Genomic DNA, 11,636 nt, shown 5'->3' with positions numbered 1-11,636 from the left:
TAATCCTCGTAATGCTATTTTAAAAATATTTATTTTTTAGTTTTAGGTGGACACAATATCTCTATTTTATGTTTATGTGTTGTTGAGGATTGAACCCAGTGCCTCACATGTGCTAGGCAAGCACTCATCTACTGAGCCACAACCCCAGTCCATCCTCATAATACTTTTATAAAGGAGGTTTTATTTCCATTTTACAAATGACTGAGTTACATATTTTCAAGAATTGTAAAAGTCCTGGCATTTTATTGAACTTTCAAGCTAATAAACTAGACAGTCACTGTTTTATTGCTGTTTGTAGAAGACACAAGATCCCTGGGTCAGAAGCAGAAGACCTTATTACTCACTGTACAGCAGATAACATGAGCTTCATGTTGGGTTTTGTTTCCTTGACTCCCAAGTCGCTCAGGGGCTCTGCAGAGTAGCTTGAGTTGATCTAAAATGAGAAACCTCCAATTTAGAAAATATCATCTTCTATAATGGACTGTCCCTTGTTCCAGAAGGAGACAATGTCTCTGTATTCCAGGGCTTTGTATTCAAAAAGATACATGCAAAAAGTAGTACAAGGGTTGGTTTTGTGGCTGACTTAGAGTTAAGGTGCTTACCTAGTATGCATGAGGTCCTGGGATAGAACTAAGAACCACACCCACACATGCATACAAAGTGCAGAACAAAAACTCACAGTGCTACTTCTTGCAGAACATGCAAGGATAGAAGAGGCTTGTGGGAAAATGCCTCTCATCTTAGATGTTAAGAAATTTTCCAAATTAAACAAGTAATGAGTGGATTAACTCCAAGTTGGCCACAATAGATTTTCTCCACATTTTCTTGATTCAAATATTATGCAGTTAAGACATTTCTGTGATCCACTTATCTAGTAACCATGTCGGAAAAGGAAACAAGATTTGGCATGGCTTATTTTTAACAAATCCATGGCAGGTTCTATTTTTTTTTTTAATGTAAGTGCTAACAAACCATCTGTTTAATAACCTGTTCTAAAAATTTATTTGAAGCTCACTGATCTTGGTTTTCCAGAGTTCCTTTAACTTAAAAATTATTACAGAGTTTTTTGCCACTAGTATCTATTGTGTCTCTTCTCTTGTTGTAATTCTCTTGTTATAAAACTTATGAACTTATTTTTTGAAAAATCTGTCATCCACTGGTCTTATAACATCTGGTCTTATTTAAAGAGACTTGACACCTCATTACTTCCTGACCTTTGATTTACTTATTAATTATATTTGATATTCTCTGTAGCTTTAACATGTTAACTATTTGGTGGAAAAGCTAAAAGTCACTTAGAATTGAAGAAGTTCTGATTCATCTCAGTTATCTGAGGATAATATACCATTATCACCAAATAGTAGGCTCATCTGTTCCTTAATATTTTCCCATAGTTAAATAAGATCTTGAAATATCCTTAGAATGTTTTTTCTTTGGTATGCTTCAGTCATATTTCTGTACTATTTTTTACCATTTTTGTCATTTTGAGGTTGAATACTTCCTGTGTAATTCTTGTGTTGCATTGAGTATTTCCTATTTTTTATTAGTTTCTTTGTTAATGCTGGAAGGTCATAATTTTGTTTTCAATAATTATAATTTTTAATAGATGATATAGCCTAAGCCCCTTTTGATTTTAGAGGTTATTGGAAAGTTATCATATGTAGCAGGGGTCAACAATAGTTTTTGGAAAAGAGCTAGATGGTTAATGTTCACCCTCAGTCTCTGTTGAAACTATTCATCACTGCCATTGAAACCAAACAGCTATGTACAATACCTAAATGAATGAGCATAGATTTGTTCCAGTAAGGTTACTTTTTCATACACTTTTTTTATATTTTTTCAACTCTTCCCCAAATGCTGTTCAAAATTAAGCATTGGGCCAGTTTTAGCTTATTGACTATATTTTGACAGATACAGACACATAAGTTTATTCATATTCATATAAACATATAAGTTTATTCATATAATCTGCAGGAGATGGGGGAGATGGATGAAAAGACTAAGTATGAGAGTAAAGTTTTTTCAAACTCCATTACTAAAATCCACGTCAGGTTTCATTCACATGCTTGGAATTTTAAGGTGAACATTGACTTGGACTTCTGAGAATTCTGTCATAAGCTCTTTCATGAAATAGTTATTCCCATTTTGCTGTAATTAATTCTAAAGTAGTAGTTCTTATTAAGTCTTCAAAGAGAGGAATTATTAATTTATTATATGCTTGACTTTTGGCATGATTATTATTGAAATATAAATATGGAGTATAAAGTAAAATATCTTTCTGAGTCATAGGAGTTAGATAAGGAGGTTGGGGCAAAAAATGTCAGAAATATCCCTAGATAGGTAGAAGAGTAATGAAGCATCACAACTTGCAGAGTACAGAAGCAACTTTATTAAGAGATAAAACTTTAGCACACCTGAGAGCATTTTATTGCTTGCTGTAAGTGAAAAATTAACTCTGATAACTTTGCTATTTGTAAGACTAATTTGGGAAAACACAAAATGCTGATTCTCATGTCTTGCCCTGTGTTTCTACAGGTAATAGAATATTTCTGTCTCTATAGGTAATGGAAATCTTTGATTTTATGTCTAGGGACCAAATTACATAAGGGAGAGATTACAATTGGATTCTTTAGATTAAGACAATGAGAGAGATTGAAAATAATAAAATTATTATTTATGACTATTATTATTTCTTATGGCCTAGGTGCAAGGAGATGAGTGAGCACCTGGCTGGAAAGGGATATCTGAAAGCTGAGCACAACAGGGCTCTCTCTCAACCAGTCAGCAAGCCTGTTTTACTTGGTTTGATTGTGTGCCTTTGGGTTAGAAGTATTTTGAACTGTATTTACATAGAGTGGCTCTTTAGGTAGTTTTTTGTTTTATCCATTTATGTATTATAGTATTTCTTATATTTTTGAAAGAGCAAATCCCACCTTATAGAGTTTTTCTGGGGGAATGTTTCTGTTCTTATGTTTGATGTATACTTTGTAGATTATACAGTGTTAGCTGGAAGAGATGGGGGAGATGAATGAAAAGACCAAGAATGAGAGTACAGTTATTTTCCCTGATGTTCTTTCTTCTTTGCTATGGGCAAAGGCACAACAGAAAGCCAGGAGATCGACTGTGGGACACCTACACATACACTCCTCCCTTTTTCTTTTTCAAAACACATCTCTCTCTTTTTTTTGGCAGTATGTCTAATGTAGGAATAATGTGTTATATTTTGTTATGAGAGCTGTAAATTGAACATCATCATTTCTTTTTTCCCTTGCATTTTTAATCATATCTGTTGTCATATTCAATATCTTGACTAAGCAATTTGTGATTTTTGATTTTTAACTAACCCTAAATACCCAGCCCATATTTTTCCCTTTGAATTCATTTTGAGTTTTCTTTGACTAAATTAAATGTCTTTAAAATGTGAAAGCCATTATCATTTTAAGGCTCAGAGGACATCCTTCTATTTTATAATTTTGCTCTTACTTGTGAAATAACTTCAGAAAATATGAAATATTTATGAAATATATGAACTTTTTCCTTCTGAATCTTTAAAGTTTTGATTCATTGTCTCAGGTGGTTGCTGCTCTGTTGAATGAAAGTTCTTTTTTATAATCTTATACATAGTAATTTACCAATGTCATAGTCAGAAGGCTTTCAGAAGAGAAAGATTTTTCAATAAAGGATTTAGGAAAAATACATTCTACTCTCTTTTAGAGTTAAGACAACAAGAAATGAAGTACTTATGAGTCAGAACTTGGCTGTGTGAGGAAATACAGACAAGACTGTTGTTTTATTACATTAATTGCAATATTTGTATGATCTAAATAACAAAAAGTGCAAGAAGACCTAATTTACCCAGGTATGAGGGCTGCTAAGCCACTTATGGCTATTGAACTCTCATGGTTTTCCTCAAAGTGAAGTTTTCTTTGAGTTTTATGAAAAATGTTAATGCAGGATGAAGAAATACAAGTAGAGGTGAAAATACTGTTTGTTGGCAGATGTAATTCAAATTTAAGAAAAATTTAATTGAAATGTATATATATATTAATATGTACATTTTGTAGACTTTTTTCCATAAAGAACTACACCATATTCTTGTTTTAATTACATTTTCCAACAAGAAAACTTAGTCACTTTGATAGTTCTTAAATTTCAATGTTCAATATTCAAAGTAAATTTAGTATGTTTTTTTTCTTTTTTGGTACCAGAGATTGAACCCAGGGGTGCTTAACCACTGAGCCATATTCACAGCCCTTTTGGTGTGTGTATTTATTTATTTATTTACTTAGTTTCAAGTAAGGGTCCTTCTAAGTTGCTTTGGGCCTTGGTAATTTGCTGAAGCTGGTTTGATCTTGAGATCCCCCTGCTCAGCCTGCCCAGCTGCTGGGAGTACAGGTATATCCCACCATGTCCAGAAACTTAGTGTGTACTTTGATGCAGCAGTTCCACTCACCCATGAATAATATCTATGTAAAGTATGACACACCAAGGTAAGCATTGAATGAATGATTTATGTATTATTGTTAGAAAATAAAAGCATTTATTTGAATAAAGAGCACTAATATGTTTTAACTTGGTAATTTTATAAAATGTTACAGATGATGCTATTGAGAAAATATCTTGAATAAATTTGCTACTTGTAAGACTAATTTGAGAAAACACAAAATGCTGATTCTCATTTCTTGCCCTGTGTCTCTATGGGTAATAGAAAATTTCTGTCTCTACAGGTAATAGAAATCTTTGATTTTATCTGTAGGGACCAAATAACATAAAGGAGAGATTACAATTAGATTCTTTAGAATAAGACAATGAAAGAGAGACTGAAAGTAATAAAATTGTTATTTATGACTAATAAATAACAAAACCCAGAGTAAGTGAGTTATTCCTCTTTCTAGCCAGTGGTTTTCTGATGTACCACACTGCTCCTGGTGAACTGGGCATTTGACTCTTCTGAATGCCTCTTAGATATTAACTGCCTGGGGTGAAAAACAATTTATTCTTTTTCTTTTGCAGTTCCTTGCAGTGTTAGTCCACAGGTAGAAGCCAAGCAGCGATATTAGTTAATGGAGATGTGGACTTGACAGTGTGGAAAGAGGCTTGGCATCTGATGGATGGAGAGTGAATCCTGAGTAAGTCGCATCTTGGCTGCATGACGTAGGGTGCCTTATATGATTTCTTAACCTACTTTTCTCATCAGTAAAATATAGATGAAAATATCTGTATCATAGTTCTTTTGTATGATTTAAAAAGAATATTGGCTGGAGTTGTAGCTCCTTGGTAGAGTACTTGCCTAGCATGTGTGAGACAATGGTTTGATCCTCAGTACTGCATATAAATAAATGCATAAAATAAAAGTTTATCAAAAACAATAACAACAGAAAAGAATATTTGCAAACATCCGACATAGTACCTGCTAACTGGTAGATGCCCACAATTCAGTTTAACTATGGATGTTTTGGCTTTCTTTTTTCCAGCCTAATACCCCCTTTTCCCTGTGATATGTTTTTATTTGTGTGTTGGCTTTGTTTCATATGTTTTCCATCTTAAAAATTAGACTGCTTTGTTTGGTACTCTAGGATGGAGCAACCCATTTTGCTAAGAGCATCTTTATATCTGACCCTGTAAATTCTGAGAAGCTGGAAGTAAAGGGAAATATACATTTAACCTGAAGCAGATATATCATGTTCCTCATTTCTTGCTCCCTTTGGTTAGGCAGTTATGTTACAAACAACTGATCCAGGAATATTCTTAGGCGGAAAATCTGACTTTGTGGATATGCTCAGAAGCCAAATGTTGTCTCTGCCTGAACTAGTATCTCTTGGGAAACTTGAAACATGAAACTTAAAAGTTAGTTTTTTATTTTGTTTGTGGTATTTACAAGTGAAGGTATAAGTGTTTTTTATGAAGTTCTCTGAAGCTATTAGATGTGGCAAAACTAGATATCACCTCATTTCATTTTAAGATTTTGTCTTAGCTTTGCAGCATTTTCTTTTATGTTTTATCAAAAGCTGTAGATCTCAATTTGCTTTTCAATATGATGTTTTTAGATTAATAACTGAGTCGTTACAATAAAATTATATTTCCTGGAGCAATATGTTTTATAAACAGTTTTATATAATAAATGTAAGATTCCTCATTCCTGGATATCATTTTGACTCCTGTTAGTACTTTTGCTGCCTTCCATTAATGGCTTTGGATGGAATGATTTCACATCTTTTAAGTGCATATCTTTGGTAATTTCTATCAAGATTCTCTTCTGAGGAACTCTACAGAGACCTGTAAGAATCTAAGGTGGGAATTTTACTCTTAACTTGGCTACATTGTAAATTTAGGATGCCAATTTTTCTGGCTGTGATGTAAAGCGATCTTCTATTTAATATATAAGTGAGGCTAATTAATTTTCAGTTTCTACTGAAATTGCAATCTTCTCCTTTCTCTCTAAATGGCGCAGACCTTTTTATTCTATGGTTTGAGCTCCTCACAGAGTTACCCTGTTGTCATTAATATACTATCCTATGTGTGCTGTCCACCACTTTAAACATTCACACTAGGGAAGTTAGGTTGAAAAATTAGAATCTTTCTTACATCTTTCAGACAGAAAGGAAGCACTAAGGAACAACGTTTTAAAGATACTTTTACACTCATGTCTTCCCTCTTCTTCAGTGCTAGGAAAATATATGGGATAATTTAGTCAAAGAAGTGCAATTCCCTTTCCCTTTTGTCTGGGAAAAATAATTTTTGAGTAGATATGTGCTCTGTGGAAGAAAGGTTTGGCAAGTAATATATATTCTTTAGCATATTGGTATTGGGAGCATATGCTAGTGATCCTACCCTAAAAAAACTTATGCTTAAAAAGTGGTTACTGTGTGAGGATAGTAACTATTCTTATATGGTATTGTTATATGGTATTGTGTCATGGGGAGGGCTTTATTTTAACTAAGAGGAATGAATGAATTAAAGCCAATATACAAATTCTTAGGAAATTAGAGTTTCTCAGTAGATCAATTTATTTGAAAATTAATTTCTATTTATAAATGTGTATCTAAGTTTAAAATATTTTACATGTTGCTTCTTTTCATCTGCTAAATCTAGGTTACATAGAATGATGAACTGTAGCTATTGATATTGGTCTACCTTGTCCTCAGGGGAAAAATATGCCTATACATGTAACATGTGATACAATATTAGTATTTAATAAAGTGCAAGAGAATACCAAAAGTTTTGAAATTTTACTTGCTTGTTTTTTTTTTAATTTGAGGAAATAAACACTCTGTATTCCTCACCTTAATTGCCAACTGTGCCCTAGAGAGTTGGACACCAAGGATTTGTCACAATTTTTGTTTCCTTCAGGAAAAGCAGGGCATCACAAAAAAAGTGAATATTTTGTTGTATAATGGTATTTTTTCATTATTAATTTATTTAAGCACTTTTTTATTTTTATAAATTATTTTTGTATCCTAAGATCATGTGTTGTATGTGTATATACATCCTTAATGTCATGCATTCTGTCTCATCTTTATAATTTGTTCCAGTAGTACAAATAAAAATAATAATTTAGTTTTCTGAAATATAATCACAGTCATTTAATTAGAATGTTGCATGTGGAAATAAAAAAGGAAGTTGTTTTTTAAATTTATTTCTTGTTCTAATTTGTTATATATGACAGAGGAATGTATTACAATTCATATTACACATATAAAGCACAATTTTTTCATATCTCTGGTTGTATACAAAGTATATTCACACCATTCATGTCTTTACTATACTTAGGGTAATGATGCCCATCTAATTCCACCATCTTTTCTACCCCCTACCCCTTCCCCTTCCCTCACACCCCAAAAGGAAATTTTGAAAGTTTATCTCTTTATAATATTGAGACCATTTGGGAGAGTTTATATTGATTTTATGATAAAGCAAGTAGATGAGTCATCTAAAAATTGTACCTTTATGAAATTCAGAACTATTCATCACTGTGGAATTAGAAATGTTTTCTTTATATATTGACTTTTAATTACAATTGTTAAATAATGCCTTCATTCTCATTTTAGCTCTTTTGTTACCCCCCATTTTTTAGCAAAAGTGATAAAACATTGTGTTTTAATAATAATATGTAGATATATTTATTTTTTGTTAACTGATAAATATGTCAGAATATTTTTGGGTTTAATTCATTTGAATGGAAAAGTTGTATTTTAAGATAAAGATCTTCTATTTCCATAAGAGCTGTAAGGATTTGAGCATTTGCTATAGCATGTGGTACATTTTCTGTTCTATTTTGTATACCAACCCATTAAGAAGAAAAACTGAAATAAGTAATCTAAAAATAACTCTGCTGTTGGCATAATTTTTGTTTGTTTGTTTGTTTGTTTTATGGTCAATTGATATTGTTGTCCTAATTTAACAACAACAAAAAGACATCTTCTGTGCCTGAGTGAAGTTCCACATTTGACTACCCTGATGGAAAAGCTCTGAAGCATTTTGCCACCTATTCACAGAGCAGCATCTTGTTTGGCATCAGTATAATTCATCAGAGGGCTTCTCTGACTTTTTTATAGTAAAGGGTGCTAGCTTTGTCTGTAGTTCTAACCTTCTTAGTCCAAAGTGACCTTCCTGATGATCACAGTTTGATCACATCTCTAGTTGCATAGACACACACATTTTTTCAAATCACATTCATTTTTACAACCTACAGAGTTGAACTTGAATTGATGTTTTTAAAAAATGATGGAAGAAAAGATATATAATAAAACTAATCACAAGAGATATAGCCAATGCCTTTAAAAGTTCAATTATTACTATTTTACCTACCCAACTGTTTTTTTTAATTTTCAGAGTATTTTAAAAATAGTAGCAACTTGTAAAATGGAATAAAGTGGGCATTTCTTTTCTCCTTACCTTTTCTTTGGTGATATTTCCTGTTTTGTTCATACTGTTGATGGGTGTCAAGATTATTAATATATGTATTCTTTTGGGCATCTTCTTGTCTTGTTTATGGAAATAGTATAGAAAACAGAAACTGGTATAGATATGGAATAGAAACCAGAAAATAGTGGTTCTTTTTCTAACTTTTAAGACTTTTGGACATTTTGTTTGATAACACATTAGCATCGATTAGAAGTGCATAGTGCCTCAGAAGCATGACTATGTGACATCAATGGCAGAATGATACATTTCTTCCTGATGGGAGAACTACTTGGCCCTGGTGTTTTTAAAAATTTTTGCCCTTATGTTCAAAGGAATTTTTATTTCTTCCAGAAGAGCATTGGAGATAACTTTATTGAAACCAGTAGCGACAGCTGTGTAATCCCCTAGCCTTCCCTCTCCACACAGCGGGGAAACCTTAAGGGCCCCTCCCAGCTTACCCATGAGCACGATAGCCACACTGAGGAAATTAGGAGTGGCACAGGACCCGCGGCTACTACTCCCACCAATGCTGACAACTGAGGTCTCTTGCACCAGCTACTGGGGGCATGGCTACCGGAGGGCTAGGACAATTTGCTGAGGGTTCTCAACCCAAAGCTCTACAACCTTAGGGTCTGAGGAAATGGCAAACAGGGAGAGTGTGCCCAGTCGTTCATAGAAACAGGGCCCCCGGAAGCAGCAGACCTGGTGTGCAGCCAGTGGTGAGCGTCACCGGTGAGCGAGGCCTGGCTTGAGGAAAAGTGGGGAAGAGACTAGACACAAGAGAAGGCCCTAGGCACTCAGGATTGGAGACTCACCCAGTCTGGGAAGAGGAGCTGCTGCACAGTGATTGCTTCCCGCGTATTGAGAGGAGAAGCTTGGCCCAGTGGGCACAGCTCCACCTACTGGAAGAGAAGTTAATCAAACTCTAAGACTGCATTTATGAATTTTTTTTTAATCTGGGTTTTTTTTCATTTTCATTTTCATTTTTTGTTGTTGTTTTTTAAATTTTTTAAAAAATATTTTTAAATTTAAATTTTAATTTTTAATTCTTTTTTTAAAATTTTTTTTCTTTTCTATTTTTTTATTTGTCTTTTTATTTCTTTTCAATTTTCTTTTTCCCCTTTCCTTGATTTCTACCTGCTTACTCTCATTCTCTTTAGTGACTTCTTCCCTTCCCTTCTAATACCTTTCCTCCCAAGCATCAAATAAATTTATAGGAGTAAACAGTAACTCAGCAGTCAAACAGAACAAGAAGTAACATGAGCAGCATGAAAAATCAAGGAAGAAAAGGAGTACAAACAATGCAGGACAGCCTAAATATTCAGGAGGACCTAGAGTCATCAGAAAAATGGTCATAAAAAGAACTCAAGGAATACCTTAAACAGATGGAATGGAACTTTAAAGAGGATATGAGACAGCAAATTCAAACAGTGAAAGAACACATTGAAAATGAATTACATAAACAGATAAAAGAAGAAGTTAAGCATCTTTATCAGGAGATAGAGATTATAAAAAAATCAAACAATAATTCTAGAAATGAAGGAAACTATAAACCAAATTAAAAACTCAAATGAGAGTATCACTAACAGTGTGGAGCAAGTAGAAGCCAGAAAGTCAGATAATGAAGACAAAATATATCATCTTGAAAAGAGTCTAGCCAACTCAGAAAGACTGGTAAAAAATCACGAGAAAAACATCCAAGAGATATGGGATAACATAAAAAAACAAACTTAAGAGTCAACGGGATAGAGGAAGGTATAGAGGTTCAAACCAAGGGAATGAGTAACCTGCTGAATGAAATAATTACAGAAAACTTTCCAGAAACAAAAAAGGAAATGGACATACAAATTGTAGATGCATACAGGACATGGAGCATAAAAAATCACACTAGACCAATGCCAAGACACATTGTTATAAAGATATCCAATATACACAACAAAGATAAAATATTAAAATCTACAAGTGAAATGAGTAAACCAACATTCAGGGGTAAACCAATAAGGTTAAAAACGGATTTTTCTTCACAGATGCTGAAAACGAGAAGATCCTGGAACAAAGTATTTCAAACACTGAAAGACAATGGATGCCAACCTAGAATTCTGTATCCAGCAAAATTAAGCTTCAGGTATGACACAAAATAAAAATCTTTCATGATAAACAAAAGTTAAAAGAATTTGCACCCAGAAAACCAGCATTGCAAAGCATCTTGAGCAAAACACTACAGGAGAAAGAAATGACAAACAATAACAAAAACCATCAGTGAGAAGTGCCTCAGTAAAGACAGAGGGTGTGGGGGGGGAAGCTAATCATGGAGAAACAAACTAAATTTAAAAAAAAGATAAATAATCAAACATGGCTGGAAGTACAAACCATATATTAATAGTAACTCTAAACGTTAATGGCTTAAACTCTCCAATACAGCGACATAGGCTGGTAACATGGATTAAAAAAACAAATCCAACAATATGCTGCCTCCAGGAGACACATCTGATTGGAAAAGACATACACAGGCTGAAGGTGAAAGGTTGGGAAAAAATAAACCACGCACACGGTCCACGTAAGCAAACAGGGGTGGCCATCCTCATATGGAATAAAATCCACTTCAAGACTAAGTTAATCAAAATGGATAAGGAAGGACATTATATACGGTTAAAAAGAACCATTCACCAACAAGACATTACAATTATCCAAATTTATGCACCAAATAATGGTGCTGCAATGTTCATAATACA

The sequence above is a fragment of the Callospermophilus lateralis genome, chromosome 12 (genome assembly GCF_048772815.1).
Source record: "Callospermophilus lateralis isolate mCalLat2 chromosome 12, mCalLat2.hap1, whole genome shotgun sequence".
Classification (NCBI taxonomy): Eukaryota; Metazoa; Chordata; class Mammalia; order Rodentia; family Sciuridae; genus Callospermophilus; species Callospermophilus lateralis.
This window is presented reverse-complemented; position numbering follows the sequence as displayed.